We start from the raw sequence: 19,561 nt of genomic DNA on the forward strand, positions 1-19,561 counted from the left end.
CTCCGAATCTGCACAGCTTTTTGAATTAAATAGGAAACAAGTAGCTCCCTGAGCCCTGGAAATAATAAAGGCAAGTTTCCTATGAGCCTGTGTCTCACCCTTGACTGAGCTCCAAACTAAGGTTTCCCAAGGCTGAGGCATGTACAGAAGACCTCTCCTGTGCTGGTTCTCCAGCTTGCAGCATGACTCCCTTTTTTTCTTGCCTTTTACTCAGCAGGTTGTTTCAATCAATGGGTAGAGATGAGATGGTCCCTGAGACCTGAGCCCCTCCAGAGTGTCTGGCTGATGTTTGCTGTCAGGGGAGGACATGCAATTACAGAGACAGACAGACAGATTTGTGCCCCTACCTACACGCTCTGCGAGGGCTTTAGCATCCCTTCTACAATGGGAAAGGCTGAAATAACTTCCTATTACTGACTGTTGCCCTACACCTTCAGTAGATATGCTAGGGGGGGCATTTAAGAGCTCTTCCAGCCATGGCACGGGCCAGACGGTGCACCCCTGCCATGCTGCTGAGCTGCCTCTTGCCTCCCACCCGCATCCCGGCAGCCCCGTGCCGCAGCCCCGCACACGGGGTTCCCATCCCACAGCGCAGCAAGTGGGCTCGCTCGGCCAGCACGGCTTTTCCCGAGCGCCTGCCAGGGCTCAGCAACGGCTTATTCGAAACAAAGCGCAATTTCTTTGCCTAAAATAGAACATAGCACAAAGGGTAAAATTAAACAGATAGCTTTTCGTATTTGGCCTTATATCCATCTTCCTTTTTAAGGCATTGTAAAGGTCTCTTCAGCCCAGTTATCTCAGCCTGTAGGCTTGGGAGTGGAGACCAACCTGATGCACGTATGAAATGCCTCTTTCTCAATGTGTTTCTAGCTGCATCTCTCCCTTGGAAGGTGGTTGCTGACCCAGGTGCTGCCCTTCTCTCCCTTACTACAGCCTTACCCTACTTGTAAGGGTTAGCATCCCCTTGGAGCCTGGGCTCTGCACAGCTCAGCCTTGCCAGCCCTGCAGCGATAGCCTCCCCTTACTTTCATTCTTGCTCTGGGTCTCATTTCACTCTACTAAAGCATTTCCCTTTTTCTTATCCTGCACTCAGGTGGAAAAATATGAAAGAAACTGAGACGTAATTCACAAGGAATTGATTTCCATTATTCTTTTTTTTCTACCTGTTCAAATATACCACACGAAGAATAACTTTCCAATTAAACATTATTATCAGTGTGTAAGAGTAAAATATATACATGCTGTGCACATGTATTTGGTTTATATACATATGTAGGTAAAATCTTTAGTATAGTCAAAAAATAGGCCTGAACACACTTAAAATAGAGAGGTAGGGTGGAAAAAACAACTCAGATAAACCAGTAGAATGTATCGCCTTTTTTTGACTAAAGTGGGAAAGAACAACAAATTTGAAAGAACCGCTGGCACCTACCAAGATACCACCCACTCCAGGGTTTTACTCGGAACCGCACAGGAAAGTGAATCCTGTACAATAAACAGGGGACAAAGACAACTCAAGAACTTGCTTCTTCTAGCATCACATGTCATTCAGGCAGTGCTCTGAGCTGCCAGAGCAAGAGAAATCCCTCCGATCACTGGGGAATAAAAGCCAGCAAGAGCAAAAAGCATGTGTTCAGGGTGATGAAACAGCCCCAAACAACCCAGAATGGAAGAAGCAGCTTTGAGAACAAGTAGTTTCTGTTTTACAATCCTACTTGATGACAATACTAATACTTAATAAGAGTCAGTGTAATACTCCAACCCACCAAAAGTTTCAGGTTTTCACCTTTCTTTGCACCTGCGCTTGTGTGGGCAGTAAGATCTCAGGGTGTTTTGTTGCTGTTGTTATTTTTACTTGATATTGCAGTTACATTTGATATTTGAGAAATGGAGATCAGGAGGGAGGTGCAACAATTGCCATGAGTCAGCAGCTACCGATTCCTGCCATCTGACAAAGGGATGCCTGTGCGTGTATATATATAATTCTGACAGAGAGGAGGAGAATGACACCAGGATTTTCAGTCTAGATCCTGCCAACCTCCCCCTGTGCCGTACAAAGCTTCTGCTACATCCCAAAGCCTGGAGCAGCCTTGCTGTGTCTCCCTGAACTCAGGTGGGCATCTACATCCAGAGCCGTCCCAAGTTCTGCTGCTTCTCGGCAGCCGGACCTCATCCCCAGCCACGCAGAAAATGTTCTGTGGGACAGAAGGAATGACGGGCTGCAGCAGAAGAGAGGGAACTGTAGGGAGAGACTGCTGGGGGGACAATTCAGAGAGAGACTTATGCTTTGGTTTTATTTGAATTACAAACCAAACCAAGATCTTTAATGGAAGGAATTTGAGGAAGAAAGCTGTACTTTATGTAGAACGGTATTTGTTTAGAGCTGGAGAGGAAGCTCAGCTGTTCCCAGCCTCTTATTACCCATCTAAAATAATGATATTTTTATTTCAAAGTTTCATTCCTGATAAATATAATCCAGCTTCCTATGCATCAGGAGAGAAATCCCTCAGGAAATCACAATAGGAATATGGGTTGCCACTTGAATACAGTGTAGTCTGTTCTCAAATACAGAACTGGTTGGTGGGTTTTTTTTCAGATAATTGACAAAATAATTAAAATATATGTTTCCTAATTAATTACCAAGTAGTTATTAATGTTAGGGTTTAAAGACTATAAGAAAAACATGAACTCCTGATGTATATTAAAATCCAGGTTCTACACCATGTCACAAATACATTCTGAACAATAAAACTTCTAAAAAACTCACATCTTATTAAACAACTGGACTAATATAGCAATTCTATAAAGAATATACATTTAATAACAAAATTACTTTTAAGAGTTTTAGAAAAAATTAAATTCAGTGCTGCCTACAGAATAACTCCTTATGCTTCATAGCTAGGAAAAAAAGGCTGAGAAGGGGTGTGGGAATAATCCAGTATTAGACTGAGTTTTAATACTGATTTTTAAAATAAATATTGTCAAGTTGATTAGACCTGTGGGCTATAAGCTTCATTTCAAGCCCATACATGTACCTGGAACTGAATTCTACTCCTAAGGGTCTATTTTATTTAAAGTTAATGTGAAGTAAGAGGGCTCGTGCCCCTGCAGTCAGATTTCCAAGTCACATCATTGCCTAATGATGCAAAAAGGCACTTACTGACGTTGTTAAAAGCAGTTGAACTGATTGGGCCTCATAGGACTAAGGGCTCATATCTGTAAAATTATTCAAATATTTAATTCCTGTTTATTGGTGATTTCAGTGCAGTCAGGCACCTAGCTATCTTTGGGCGTAAGACTGATAGCACCGAACCAGGTTTGTTGCTTTTGAAAGTATTAATAGATAGTTGTCTGCATTTTAAGCCCTTATGTAATTTTATAAATCTATCCCTTCAAGGGTTAGAGAGTTAAAGGATTAGGTCCCTCTCTTGCATTTCTGAACACATTTAATCATAAATACTGGACTTTTGATTTTATGGCTAGATAAACTAAAACTAGAACACACCCTAAAAATATCTAGCTAACCATGAGAGAGACAGAACAAGCTGCCTCTCCCAGCTTTCAGTTTGGACAGGGACAAGTTTGGGATGCTGGTACCAACTGTTAGCTGCCTTTTTGTCAACGCTTATCATCACCGACACCTTTCTGGGGAACAGCACCCCATTGTAACAGGCTTTCAGTGAAGTTTGGCTAAAGTTAAGGATGCTCAGGTCACCTCTGCCAGAAAAGTGCTTGGTCCCTGTTGCCAGCACTCAGCCTCTGACCCTGTGTCATTTCCATCTCCCTCAAGCTGCACAGCCAAATCCAACCTACCCCACTTATTTTGCTTGCAGGGATCTGACTGCTTGCTGCTGAATTGCCAACGCAACCCACAGATGCCAAACCATACACATATATATATATATATATAAACTCTTTCCAGTAGGAGTGTCTCTGAATAACATATGTACAACCTGCGTGTGAGTGGCACTTCTGCCACGCAGGAAAGGACGGTGGGTGTGCACAGCTTTAGGGTGAAATAAAGGCCAGACCCGTGAATACCAAGGCAATTACAAATCAGCCAACATCAATGCAAAGTTTGGACTAGCAATCTGGTTTCGTTAGGAGGAAGATCAGGGATTTAACAGTGTTACAAGGAAATTTTGCAATAACACTAGATATTCTGGCCAAGGAAGATCTAATTTTCCTTCTTAGCCTAACACAAAACATGAGAAATTAAAGATAAACCCCCTTCACTTTCCTTATGCTTTCTAAAGAACCTAAAAATCCATTTAAGACAGAACCTCTTACAGCAACGCCTCTGCATTTCTGCAACTATTTAATTCTGTGGGTAAATGCAAAAAGTGTGCACGTTAGTAACATTCTCTGGATGTATCCAGTGGTTTGGTCAATCTTAGTTTTTAGGTATTCTTGCAAGAACCTCCTACACTCAGCATACTAGGCCTTTGCACTTAGCTGAGATCTTACTCTGGCGATGGTTATGTTTACAATACAAAGACAAAATACAAAGATAGAAAATGTGTTTAAAGCTCAAAGCCTGCAAACATTTATAAGCTTGTCACACTCTGAACATAGTTTTGGAGAGATAAATGCTTTATTAACAACTCTCACAAAATCAGATTTGTGGCTCCCCAACTCTTGGTACATCTATCAAACAGAGAAAAGTTGGGATGACTTTCTGAACACATTTTCCTGAAGATAAGAGTCACCAGGTCTGAGATACTGCTGTCTGAAGAGATACTTTACTCAAAGACCTTTTCCTAATTTTTTTTCTGTGATATTGCCATTATTTTGGCACTCTTTTAGAAAAAAGTGTTGTGCACTGACTTTTTTCTGAATGTAGATGAATGTTCGTTGTCACATCAAAGGGAGTTGGTAATTTCATCACACAGGAAGAGAACAAGTAACAGACCTTGTTCCTGGTTGAACAGGGGAATGAAGTTATATTTAAATTGCAAGGAGGAAGGAATGGAATTTATTGTTCAGCTTCATGCAGAGAGGTGGCTGACTCACAGGCCTGTATGGCTGACGGTACTTTCAAGCAACAGCAGGAGATAAATGAATAAGGAGAAAAAAATGTCAATTTATGTTGACTAAAGAGGAAGCCAAAGAACAGCCATGACTTCCCACATACTTCTGCAAAGCAACTTTCTTCTGTTTCTATTGTATAGCCAGCAAGCAGAAGCTGGGGCCTGTGGCTAAATCCTATCTCCACAATTTTCATAGATTTTCTAACATGCTATGAAAACAAGCAGGATCATAGAAAACTCATGAGATCAGGTTATTCCTCCATATTGAAAAAGAAGATTTTTTCACTTCCACAATAAGTACTTTTGGATGCTAATAAAAAATAATTAAACGGCACTTGAGAAAAAACTTTTTGTGGAAAATAAGTCTTTGCTTATCTATATACATATATATAGGTGTATATATACAGAAATCACAATCAGAAACCCGCTGCTCACAGAATGCACTTCGCACTTTAGACTCATTTTCTAAAGTCTGTGCTGTAAACCAGAACTTGGATAAGTGGAGAGGGTAACAGTAAAGCTACCAATAAAACCAAGAGATTTGTTTTTCTGAAATTATTTAGCCCTTTTCTTTGTTGAACACTCAGGCTTACAAAATGTTGTCAAAAAGTTGTTTGTTAGCTCCTAGAAATATGATAAATACAGCTATTTGCAGAAGTCTTTGCTTTGGTCATGCCCCTTGGCCTTTTAAAAGCTCTTTGTGTGGTGGAAGTGAAAGAGGAAAGACTCTAAAAGCGCTGAAGACAAAACAGGGATGTGAGAACGGTGAACCAGCACCCCGAATCCACGGGCACTGCACACCTTCGTTACACCACACTGAACCGAGAACTGCCTTTGGAACAAACGAGGGCTGTTCGTAACACCCTGGGGCAGCTGGGTCTGCAGGGGTGATCACGCTCAGCAGCCCTGGCACCAAAACGGAACCAGCAATCAGTCGCGGTGAGACCCATCTCATGCCCCTGACACGAGCCCTTTCTAATAACCATCCTTCTCATGTACGAAACTCCTTTCCAGCTTCTCTTTTCCTTCTTTGCATTATTTTTTCTCAATGCTTTCTGCTTTCTGTCTGAGAACCCATCTTAGCCAGGCAGATTGCCTTAACTCTGCTACATTTAGCTTAGCACAGCAAGCTAAAAACCAGTCCCAAACAATCAGATCTAGTTCTAAAAAAAAAAAAAGTTTTCCATGAATTGTAGAGAGGAAAATAAGAGCAAAAAGGCAAATGTTTTTCCTGGCCAGAAAAACACAGTTTGGATCATGTGCTCCAAAAGCTACCCAGATACAGAAGCTATATTTTCCTGCCTTTGCTATTCCTTCCTCCTTCCCCTTCCTACCAGAGGGCTTTGTTTTGCTTTACAAGGAAACATGATTCAATTTTAACTGTGAAACACAAAAGCCACGGTCTGAAATAAACAGGGTTTTTTTTCACAGAAGAGGCATTAACTATGACTTTAAAGACTACCAAATGAGAGGGCTTTTTTCTCTAAAAATATGGTATAAAATAAAAAATATGATATTATAAAGTGGACCTACTTAGAAATATGTTGTACTGAGGTTTCTAACAAGATTTAGCCCAAATTATATCCGCTTCTTTGAAAATCTTAACCTTAATTTTGAAGCTTTTCTGTTTTCTTTCTCCCTTCTCTCTATTAATCTTCCTTTTTTTGGCATTTCAATAAAAAATGAAATGTAATTTTGCTTCTCGCATACATTGTAAAAATCAAGGGCCTTGCAGCATAACCTCAAATCCAGATTTTTGTGCAAATCAAGGAAGTAGTACAGTAATTTTCCATAAGAGTTTGTGTCTCATCTTGAAACTTATTCTCATTTTTCAAGCACAGGCTGCATATGCATATGGGGAACTCCCATAAGGAACCAGATTACTTCGGCATCGGAGAAACACCCTGCATGACTTCGGCCAGGACGCATCCTTAGGCTTGCAGCTCGCCTAAACAAACTAGGTATGGAGCCTTCATACTACCCTGAGTCATGCAAAATCCCGTACTTACGCAATTTGAAGTAAACGATCCCTTTTGACACCCATTGGGATAGTAACGTACTTCAGGTGGTGAATAACCTGTTCCCTCCAGAATTAGGGATTACCATAGGGTTGACACCGTATCACCTGGGGCAGGCAGGAGCCGGGTGTGAGTGGGAATTACCTCGAGACAATGACTTGCTTCATGGTTAGGAGGCAAATTCATGCTTTGTCATCCAGCTACTTGTATCAGGGTTTCTGTATTTCAGAAGAGTTCGTTGGGCAACAAAAAACCCCCTTGAAACCATTTCAGTCATTCACCCCACTGTTCCTAACCGTGTGAACAGAAACAGTTTTGGATTATACTCTCAAATAAAACCCACTAGACTGCCTGAGAGATGTAGGAGCCTACGTGTTTTGACTTTCAGTAGGAATCAGGCACACAATTCATTTGAATAAAAGGTTGATTTTTCCACTTTAAACACAGATTAGGATTTTCATGATAAAACACAAAATTACACCTCTATTAGTAAACTAAAACATATTCTCATCATGTGTTGGACTGGCAATGATGCACATGATCGAGTTTGCCCAATGTTTTTGCATCACTAGACACTATTTTTGGGGTACTCAAACCCCAAATAAAAGCAGGGAGACCCTCCACACTGTTTTGCTCCCCTGCACTTCTTTGGCTGTCCCAGAGGGACTGGAAGGGGACGAGTAAAGGGCAGCCGAGAATGGGTGCAGACAGCTGCCAAGGGACTGCCTCTTTTGCCATCTCCTGCCATTTCAGTATTTGACTTGGAAGATATTTTCACGGATGAAGTGAAAACCATAAGTTGGTTTCTTCATCTTTCAGGTTTTCACCCTTAATAAGGTGACAATAATAATAAACAGCAGTTATCATCAAAAAAGGTCTTCTTCTGATGTGACTATAAAAGTGATATTGAGGATGTTCTGCTTTTTTACTCTTCCTATGCATTTAGTTTAAAAGTCAGCAGTGTTTTGTCTTCTTTATCTAACTGCCAACTTTGTAAATCCAGCAGCAACCTAAGGGAAAGCTGGTAGCTTTCCACCCAATTAATCATTCCCAGCAACAAAGACTTTCAGATGTGTTCTCAGCCACACACTGGTAACCCCACTCTTCTTAAATTGCAGTTATATTTGTGCGGATCGCCTATCTTCAACGCATTCCCTTAGATATAACGTTTTGAAATTTGCTAAATTATTATTTTTACAGTGCACAGAAAGAAACAGAAACCCGCTCAGACTGAGCGATGTGACTCTGAAGAGCTAGCAGTGACAATATGCACTAACAGGTTATTTTTGTCACGCAGGTTAGCAAATACGTCCCTGAATTCATGCAGGATGTATCTTACTCTTGTGGAAAGGGCCAGCACGAGGACCATATGTCATTTAAATCCCATTTAAACACTATTTTAAAGGCACTAGTAGGATTTATGCACTCCATGACCCTTTTCATGGGGATTAATTTCCTAAGTGTCATTTTTATATATTGTTTTCAAAGGAAAATTGCACTTTACGTTGAGGAAGTGGCACCATCTTGTGGGTGAAAATGGAAGTGTTTTTTTCTTCAGTAAATTTAGTTGGTTTTCACTTTTCTCTGATTCCCCCCTCCCCCCCGCTTTTTGTCCTCATAATTCTACAGAATAGCCTTTTGAGTCTAAAAAATAATCATTGTTTCAGAACACTTTAGAGCAGAGTTGTGCTCTATTATGCAAAAAGTGCACAACATTCTGACAACTTACAATGCTACACAGATTTCTGAGACATTGGCTAATGTCTATGAATGATTTTTGAAACTATTTGAGGTCAGCCCCAGAAAATTTAAAAAAAAAAAAAGCTAAAATACGTCTATCAATAAAATAATGACTATATTTGCAATGACAATGTCTTACTCCCAGAAGTGAGTCAAAATTGTTCAAATCCACATATAGAGGATTTCAGTTTGCTTAAAAACTGAGACCTGTGCCTTCACTCTGAGAATTATCAAGATGCAAACTAATTTTTCTCAGTCTTTTCTTTTTTTAAATACCTTGATTTCTTCTAATTTTAAAGGACTAGTCAAACTTGTCAGCAACCTACTGTGGAGACAGAAAAGAGAAGACCAAGAATACTGTTGATGATAGAGCATTACCAGCTTGTTTAATATGCAAACAGCTGTAGGGCTAAGAGTAAAATGTGTAGTGCTTGAGTTCGTTTATTTAAAGGCATGCCCATAATCACTGTCAGTCATCTCAGTGGGATTCACCTCTCTTTAGATATCACCCGTACAAATGTCTATACCTCAACCGGTCACCAAGGCTCCTTTTGAAGTCACTACGGAGTAATAGTAGCTTTTAAGGTGCAGTTCATCTCATTGTATACCAGATATCTGAAATAGATCAGCTGACTCATACCCTTCAAGTGCTTCTTTCTCTTCTTTGGTTATAAAGGGAAAATGATGTGATTAGTATAGACGTAGGTAGCTCCTGGAGCAATCTGCATGCAGTCAAATGAATGAATCCCCCCCCTTGTGCCTCATATAAACGACATTATCAAGATTTTTTGAGCCCTGTGGATGATATTTAATTCAACACTCCAAATGACTTAATGCAGACTATCTTAGATATGGATTTCAAGAACAAGCTCTAAAGATCAAAACTGAAGCCATTAAAATAGCTTAATATAGGGCTGCACGCACTGCGTCAAGAGGTTGGCATGATCCTTTGTGGTGAACCTACAAGGGGAACTGTATATTATAGCACTGGTAGCTTTACATTTAGAGGTGTTTTCAGTTCTCTTTGCCTGTGGTAAATGTACATATAAAATGGCATTCACAAAAGTTAATGTGCAAAGAAACAATAACTGCTCTTTTTAATCACTGAAATGCAAGTTAACCCTAAGATATTTCTTGTTAATTGCAGCTATTTTCCCAAATCAAAGTGCCAGAATATGAGTTGGGCTGTAAAGCACAAGAGTATCTTCTTTCCAAAATCAGATCCTCATGCAAAGAATACGGTCCTGCATTGGCATTACCCCTTGCGAGCAAAGCTCAGAGGCCATTTCCCTGTTGCTGAAGAAGCGGCTGAACTTCACAGCACCTGGGTACAGCTCCTTCCCTTCACCCTGTTGCAGGACTAGCTGCTCCCAGAAGTGTGGGGACAAAACAAGAAGGCTGGTTGGTTTTGCTGCCCAACAGTTCCCCTACACCAGCAAAGTATGGAGATCCTCTCTGGTGAGATGAGGACGTGGGACAGGTCTTGCCCATCTTCCTGGCGTGACACAGGACAGCAGTTTAGAGCCTTCTGCTGCCCAAAGCTCATGTGGGAAAATAGACAATGTCCAAGTGCTTCCACCTTCACCCCCCTGGCTGGACACACCTGGCACCCACGTGTTTCTGGACACGGCTCTCAGAGTTTCCAGTTCTTGAAGGTTAAGCTGCTAGGTAATTATTCATCTGGGCTTTATGCCACACCTTACCCTCAAGGAGATGAAGGTCTCCATTTTGGAACTGCTGACTCAGGAAATAACTACAGGGATTCCAGGTGGGATACATCGCATCTGAGGCTTCCTTCCCATGATCTTCTCTTCTCTTGAGAGGAGATATTCCAGGGCACTACATGGATGCACACTGTAAAATAATGGCAGCATTTAATCATGAAGAAGCAAAAGAATGTAAAGAGATATACTTACATATATATAAAGTTGTAAAGGCAAATCATAAGAAAATACTTCCTGAAAATTTTACTTAGCAAGGCCGTAATTAGCTACCTGTGAATTTGTAGGGATTAAGCAAGAGAGATTAAAGTGAATATAGCAAACCAGCCCAATTATTCTCCCGATGAGGAAAGACATCAGAATCTCGTGCAATAAACTGAGAACATTTATTAGAAAATTAAAAAATTATAGAAACACAGTATGGATGTAATATGGGTAAGATACACTGTCTAGAAGTTAAGTGTTCAATGTTTAAAGAAAGAGGACAATCCCTAGCCCAACACAAAGCCCTCGGCAAATTTAGGAGTTTGCCTAGGCTCCCTGACTCCACATTTGTAGTAAGCATTTGCATAGACCAAAATCATTACAGAAATACTGCCTTAGGCAAGGCAAGAATCTGGTTGACCCTTTGGCCAATTCTTGGACTGAATCTTTTGATGTTAGAAGCAGCCTGGCTCATTTAAATGCTAGCCACTCCACCCACCTTTTCATCTCCTGCTATATTTCTTGGGTTGAAAACGTCCCTGGAACTAGAAGCTGTTTCTGCAGCACCCTGGGCCCAGCAAGCACGATGCAGATGGAACCTCTCCTGAAATCTCTTCTCCTGCCATTTGCAGCCCATCATCACAGACTAAGGACAGCCATGTAATTTCAATGGAAAATCCTCTAAACTTTAAACTTTGCCTCATCAGTTTCAACAAAATTTAGAGTGAGGCTGAAAGAACCCAGCGCTGGTTTTATAACTGCAGAAAGCTTGGTCTCCACCATTCATCATACTGATTGCCATGTTAATTGTTGCCTTCACTGCACTTCCTTGATCTGCCTGTGTTAGAACAGGCAACACCTGAATATAGTTTCTCTTTTTCAGCAATGGTGACGGGGCACAATGGGGGAGCATTAGAAACACTGGAAATAAATTTACTGTTATGAAATGGAAGACAACAAAAGATTTGTCCAGATTTAGCATCATTAAGATTTATCAATCAAAAAATATTTATTTAACATTCAGATAATAACACAAGACACAACCATTTTGGAATTTCTTCATTCAGTAATCATAGACTAAAAAAATCTTAGTGTTTATTATCAGGTCTTTATAGCTTCGCTGCCTTCCATTCAGCTCAAAAGGGGCAGAAGTCTTTTCAATAATATATCAAAAAGGGCTTTGATAGAATAGTGTAGCATTTTAAGTCTTAAAACAGGCAGTGGCTGAAAAGAGAATACACAAGGGTTGAGCACTGAGCTATGGCTGTTTGGCGGTCCAGGATTGTTTCTACACCTTTCATTAGCAAAAATCTCATTTACCTCACTGCAGGTAAGACTACGCACTGGAGAGCCAGTCAGGTTCACAGTGCATTTAAATTCTCATACATCAATTAAGCTCAACTTGCACCCACTACAGATCTCTTTGATTCATTGTAAATGTTTACCAAAGGAGGAGGTTTACATGTTTACATTTACATGCCAGCTGCTTGCAAAACCCACAAACACATCAGGACTTTGAGAGCAGGAGGTTTTTCACATGATTTTGTATTCAAATTATCTTGGATGATCAGCAGCGACTTCAAAAATCCATGTGAGGAAGCAGAGCTACTCAAAGTTTTCTAAGAAAAAGCTCTACCTTCTTGGAAGCCCTGCCTGTCCTCAGGCCCTGGGCTGTAAAACCTCATCCAGACAGTACAGCCACATTAAAAGTTCACTTACAGCCTTAGCTGGTGCAAAAGTTCCAGTATAATAGGCATCTGTATGGCCAAAGACAAACGATGTTCTTCAACATTGTTGAAGGCAAATAGTTCTTCTCTGGTGAGAGTTTTCCTTTACTTAAGTGGCCAGGAGGCATTCCTGTTGGAACAGCAGTGCAGGACAAGAAAAATCAGTGATGATATATGTACTAATACATATATATACACACACACACACACACACACACACACACACAAATGCTCCCATCTCTGCAATACGTGGCAATTTCAATGAAACCAACTCTAAATGAGCATGCCGCTTTCTGGATTGCGGGCTATCATGAGACAAGATGTACTGATGCGTTACAGACTTGTAAAGTGCCTGTTTTGCTGGGGGGAGAGGTGTTACCCCCTGGTGCGAAAGTACTGCTAATCTTTAGAGAGTATATTACGGCTGATTAACTTTATGGACTGCATTGGTTAATGGACGATTTTGTTTCCAAATATTTTAAATCTGATTGCTGGCTCAGAAGCATGTGTTGAAACACAACCCATTTGTGTGGATTGTTTACTGGGGTTTGTTTGTTTGCTTGTTGAAACTTTTGGCATAACTTTAGCTATTCAGTTTCATCAAGAGAAAAACAAGTACAGCAAAGCACAAATTTTGAACTTTTATTAGTAACTGTGCTTTTGAGGGAGAAGGGAAAGTTAGACCAGTCGACCACTAACAGTAAGCAACTGTTTGCTTTAAACTAACAAAGAAGAAATAACATGTAGAAGCGGAGACAGTGAACAAAATTATTGCTACAAGACAGAATGTGTCAATAGTCATACTCTCCAACAGCAGCGGGGCCTCACTGCATTCCTCTTTTGGCACTTGTCCTGATAAGCACAGTGCCGAGCCGTACAGAGTCTGCGTCCACACATATAGCTTGCAGTCACCTTGAGATGCCCTTCCCCAGGAAGCTAACACCAGTGCCTTATCTGAAGTGATCTAAAGATTGTGATAGCGGAAGGGTGAAACCAAGAAACGATTTGCACAGCGTCATGTGCGTGACCAGCAGAAGGGATTACGTTGGGAGTGGTGGGTTTTCTGCTCATGAATCTGCGTAGGCTTTGAGAACCACACTGAGAATTGCCTACCACCAAGGAGGGTCTGCCTCCAAAGACTTCACCACGAGCCCAGCCCAGCAACTAGGGGCACCTTCACCACAGTGTGGTCGTGCGCTGGCACTTGTGAGTGCTGGGGTTCAATCAGAACAGAATCTCATACACTCCCAGCCTGCTGGTATTGTCTTCTCTGCTGCTCCAGAAAGCTGTCCAACATCTTCACAACTCCTTTTTTCAGTATTCTTCCTTTGCATCAGTACAACATCATCTGTGATCGCTCCAGTTTCCTCCTCAATGTGTATGCTCAGCATCCTGAGTGGGTTGACTGGCCTTTACATTTGCCAAACTATTCTTTTTAATGTTGGAAAAATTAATTTCCCCTATGCATATCTTATTTTTCTGTGACAAGAGTGGTGTTTGCATTTTTAAATAATTTTTAGCACATTTACATTTTTCGCTTATAAGTTAGCCAGAGGTTGTAAGGGTAAAACCTGTGGCCAAATTCTGCAGTTGCAAGAGAGTAAACTCAAAATGAAGCCAAATTCATAGTTATGGGAGATAGAGCAAATGTTGATGAATCCACAAAGTTAATTTAGAGGAAATTATTTTTCTAAATTCTGTATGCTTAAAATATGCACCAGGAAGTATTGTGATAGTTATTTGCATTTTATTGATATACTTGTTCCAAATTATGCTTGCAAGAACAATATCCATCTCTAATGGGATATTGAAAGAAAACACAACAATTTTTTATTTATATGGCTGTTGCTTTATTCCTGTGGGCAAACACCATTTAGATAATTGCTGCTGTCTGGTGGGTCCTGTACCATCAGATAGTCCATCTTCCTGACGTATATGCTAGAGGTGTTCTTGCCCGGCAGTTCCCAGAGTTACTGCTTTTGCATAGCTACACAAATTCTCTACAAGCTGTTCTCCGAGATACCGCAGCTTAGTGCCCCCGCACCCAGTGAAAGAAATCTATCCTTCAGCATTCGTAGAAGTGTATTTTTTAATAGGATTGCATTTAAATTTCTATAAAGGTTGTCAATACAATGCTTATGACTCAGAATGGAAACATCCTCCCAGAGGGACTTTATTTAACCACTGACTTCTAGATACAGAGTGAGCAGTACACTGTAAAGAGAGGTTATAAACTTTCTTTGTTTTAAACTAACCAGCAATAAGTTCTGGCTTCAGCAGTTTTATTACTTTTTAGTAAATGAAGTAGAGATTGTCTATTATTGGAAAGTGCTAAATAGAATGAAAAAGCTTTTTGACAAGACCTGTCAGACATATTTTATCATGTATTTTCTATTCAGAGCAATTTCACTGCTGCAGACTAAACAGAGACTTAAATTAAGATTTGACAGGTTTGCTCAGAAGCTACTGTTCTCCAACAGACCCCAAATCATTTATTATTTTTACACAACTTAAGACAGAAGGATTCTGAATTCCTTTCATAGCAGTGACTGGTTTTATTATTACTTTTTAGATGGTAAGATACCTGAAAGACAAATATGAACAGAAAAGCTAGAGGGATTTTCTGAATTATTGAGTCCTGTCCTTTGGCGTTAAAAGCAACACTTTATAGAATCACTTTGATAAATGTCTTGAGCTCCAGCTTAAAAGCAGTTCAATATTTTGCCCCCACTTAATCTTGCTGGAGACACATTACAGACTATCCTCACAGTTTGGAATCGGTAAATTTCTGTCTAAATGTATCCCTTATTAATTTCTTGAACCAATGTTGCCCTTTCCTTTAAAAAAAGATATTTCTCCTCTAATGTGTTCCTCCTAAAGTCCCTCATCACCTGATAAACGAGAAGGCAGTCACTGTGGATTGTTTGGAAATTACATGTATGCACAGAAATTATATCTATTCAACAGAAATTGTATCTATTCAATGATCAGGAAGTACACTATATTTAAACACATATGTATTTTCTCAGGTCTTCTGTCATTTTGTTTTGCCGTGATACCTCATCACCTCTTTCCTATTCTCCCAGACGTGCTATCTTTCCTCTGAACCTGTTCCAAACTAAATTCATCTTCTAGAAAACGGGCAGAGAATCACACACATTATTCCTGACAAGGTGCATTGGGGCCTTGCACAATGGCACTAATACCTCCCTGGCTAGAGCGGGAATCTCTCCTCCGAAGCCCCCGGGACTTGCATTCACCTTTCCAGGGCCACGCTGCCAGGGCCGCTCCCAACCGTTCTCGGGACTCCCCCTCAGACGTTCTCAACCGAGACACTGCAGCACAGCGCTTATTCCTACAGAATTTCATCTCGTTCCTATGACTCATCCTCAAAGCCACTGTGCTCTCTCTGTCTAATATTCTGATCCTCCTCATAGTCGAAGACAATAAATAATGGATAAAGACAGCTCATATTGCAAAATTCAGCAGGCTGCAGGTTATGGGTTGCATCGTATTTGAAATAAACCACACACGGTTATAGAGACTTTGGCAAATATTCTGTATATTCAAGAACGACATTAAAAATTGAGTGGGTTATTATTTCATCAAAACCATTTTTTCAGTGTAAATATGAATCGATTTTTGTCTCCTGATTTTTGAAAGTTTAGAGTTCATGCATTTAATCCAGTCCATCTGCTTTATACCATTCCTTAGGCAACCAGCTAACACTGGATCATTTCAGTGTGAAGTAAGTCTCCATACGACACAGGCCTGCGTAATACTCTCTTTCAGCCTTGACCTTGCACGCAGAGATAGCCAGAGAAAGGAGAAGTATAGATACAGTGCAGCAGTTGAACAGACCCAGACCTGCTTTGGAGATTGGAACTATGATTCAGTTATACTTGGTTAAAGATTTTGGGTTACAGAGCACCATAAAACTTGTAAGACCACCCATATTCCCACAGGGTTACGCTACGGTTATAACCATGAGCAACCTAGAAAAGAAAATGAATTTATTTCTTAAGGTTACACGTTGGCAATCTAGATGACATTCACAAACAGGAGAACATAATAACTAAAGGTTGTCTCTTCTGCCACTAAGAACATTTCTCATGTTTTCTTGTTCCGAATTGATTACTGTAGCTAGTAGAAATCAAAATACCTATCCAAAGTAATTGTCATAATGTATCATTATGGGAATAATCCTATATTGCCTATATATACTGAAATATCATACCTCATCCTACTGCAATGCGTAGGTAGTATTAAAATAGGATAAAAATCATACTGAGCCTTATTCCATCTGATTTGAACAAATTACTTTCTACCACAGTTAAAAATGGCTTAGCTTTTAGGAAGTTCAGTGAAAAATTAACCCTCCCTTAAGCAAACACTCTGCAGGCTATGCTTATGAAAAATTATTCTCACAGTAATCAGCTGTACATGCTGACAAACTTGTTATTTTCTGGTTGCCTAGCTGTCTACCAACCTCCTCTGGCTCCCCGCCATGACCTCTGTGAAAGAACTGCTATAGCAGTAGCAAGTATTTTCCCAGAAAGCCTTGTTAACTGTGCTGTAGGTTTCGAGTTTCTGAACAGCAACTCGCCGTACTGTAATTACTGTGAGAGTATTTTAAATGAAGATGTTTGGTTTCATCTTTTAAATAGATATGAGAAAATTCAAGGCCAAGAAACCTACCTGGACAAAGCAGGTCAGCACTGCATGTTATGCCATTGCAGCAAACACTGCAAAACCAAGTCTGGAGTTCAAATAAAATCAGTTCTGGCCCTCTTAAAACCCACAAAAATATCCTATCAGCTAAAAAATGGTAGGTCTGAAGCTGAGGTATATATATATTTTAACACATGTGATGGTAGCCTTGAAGAACCATGACATATACAAAAAAAAAGTTACACATCTTCCAAAATTTATTTCTCATAAAGAAGTATAGAAAGAAAATTGATTGAAGGAACTTAACACAATTTCTCTACTTCAAGTTGTAGCACACAGAATCAGTATTTATTCAAGGATGGCTAGTTTTAGGAGGCGGACTCCTGTGGATGTTCTCCAAGCTTAATGTCGACTCCCTCCAGATCAGCCACTGGATTCTCATAGGTGTTTCCAAGGCACCTGGGCACCAAATCTATACAGGGCTTCAGGCACTGCTGTGCTACACATACAGCAGTATTTTAGTTGGAAAAAGAAAAAAGAAAAAATCAGCTAGATTAGTTCTCACAGGACAACTTCTCCTTCAGGTTGAGTCGATGAGCATGAGCAAAGTAGATTTCCACATAAAGCACTGATACCATTTGTATGTGCCATCTTAACATACCATGGGAAGAGTCCTTAATTGCACGTAATAATAGGGTAGCCAAGAAACTACCAATTAAAATAACTTGGCTGCCTGTGCTAATTTCTAGATATTCCTAAGGTCTTAAGGAAATTTGATTATCTTTACTTATTGGGATGCAATCAAAACCAAAGATTTACTTTTAGACTTCCTTATCTCTGAGGTGAACCAACTGGACAGACTGCAGATTTTCTTGTTGATGCATCATACACATAAGCAATAGTCAATGGACTGCACATATAGTTTTGAAAAAAAATAGATGTTTTTCATCCATCTTCTCAAGCCAGTTTGCAGCATGTTCAATTTCATTTTGTTTGTATTTGTTAAAGCTCCTGTAGTCTTCTAGATTTGTTAAGCATATTCTCTTTTTCCTATAAAAACAACATAGTTCACCGCACCAGTGGCTCTAGTTGGCCTGGAGCTGATACAAGTAAACTCCCTGAACACAAAAATCAGGCTGATCAAGATACGCACGTTCTCAATCTTGCTTTATGAGGTGGAGCCATAGGCCTTCAAGAACCCTGATGCATAAAGACTGTTCTTTTTCTTTTTTTTCCCTGAATATTTGCATCAACTAGCAAAACCACACAGAAGCAAGACAATTAAAGAGGCACTAAAGCACCAGAGACAGTCTGATGCAACAGAGATGCCCCAGGTCTGGACCCATCTGCAGATGAAGGCTGACCTTTGATGGGATCTCGCTCTTTGGTCTCCTGGAGGGCAGCAGCAGCAGAAGAGGACCAGCAGGACACGGCCAGCCCTGACACACCATGTAGGGATCTGGTAGCGTGAGCCCCAGCAAGAACCATGGTGCGGTTCATGCCTATTCCTTAGGGTTGTTATGTGCCGGATACAGAAGTAAAAGAAAAAAAGGGAAAAAAAAAAAGAAAAAGAAAAAAAAAACTACATGAAAGTTATTAAGTCATCCACCAGGATCCAAACTGTAATTGTTGATGAGTTGCATTACATATTTGCCAGCTGTTTGTTGACCTATTGGGAGCAAGCAACTGATCTCAAGCCAGCTCCTAGAGGGAGAGTACGTACATCGTACTTAGTGCTTACAGTAAAAAGGGTGGATTTTGAATGTACTTGCCTGTGCTCCCCTCTGCTCAGTAAGGACGAGGCTTCCTGGTCAGAACCACACTGACCAGGATGGGAGGTCAGTCACGCTGCAAATAAGAACTGACGTTTCAAAGCCAGAGCAAGATTTCTGTTGTTAAGGAAATGTGCTCTAACAACTGATTTGCAGATCGCAGTAAGGAAAGAACATGTTTTTCTTTTTCTTTTTTTAACTGGTGAAGTTCTTGAGCTTTATGGTGGCTGATTAATGGCTGAAGGGAGATTTCATTACATTGAATTTAAAAACTGTCAGGAAACTTAGAGGAAGGCATAAACATTCCCTTCAATACCTGTGGATAAATCAAAATGAACTTATTTACTCCGCTCATGGTTACTGCTGGGTGTAAAACTCGGAAGTCACACCTCTGCTGAGGTATAAACCAAGCAAAAAGGATAAAAAGAGTGTTTCAACAAACCCTGCGCTATACAATTTTGAAGACAAGCTTTGATGCAAGGCTAGATGCTAGCTGGGCTGGGGAAAGAAAAATGTTTTCCTCTAATTTGCAGAGCAGCTACAGAACTGTTCCACAGCTACTGCAGGCAACGATCAATAAATAAGTACGAAGAGGAGAGAGAGGATGCCTCAAATTCCAGTATGTTGTTTGGTCCATCTTCTCCACAGTCCTGAAAAGGAGACTGATACAGTCCGATG

The sequence above is a fragment of the Aquila chrysaetos genome, chromosome 5 (assembly GCF_900496995.4).
Source record: "Aquila chrysaetos chrysaetos chromosome 5, bAquChr1.4, whole genome shotgun sequence".
NCBI classification, from domain to species: Eukaryota; Metazoa; Chordata; class Aves; order Accipitriformes; family Accipitridae; genus Aquila; species Aquila chrysaetos.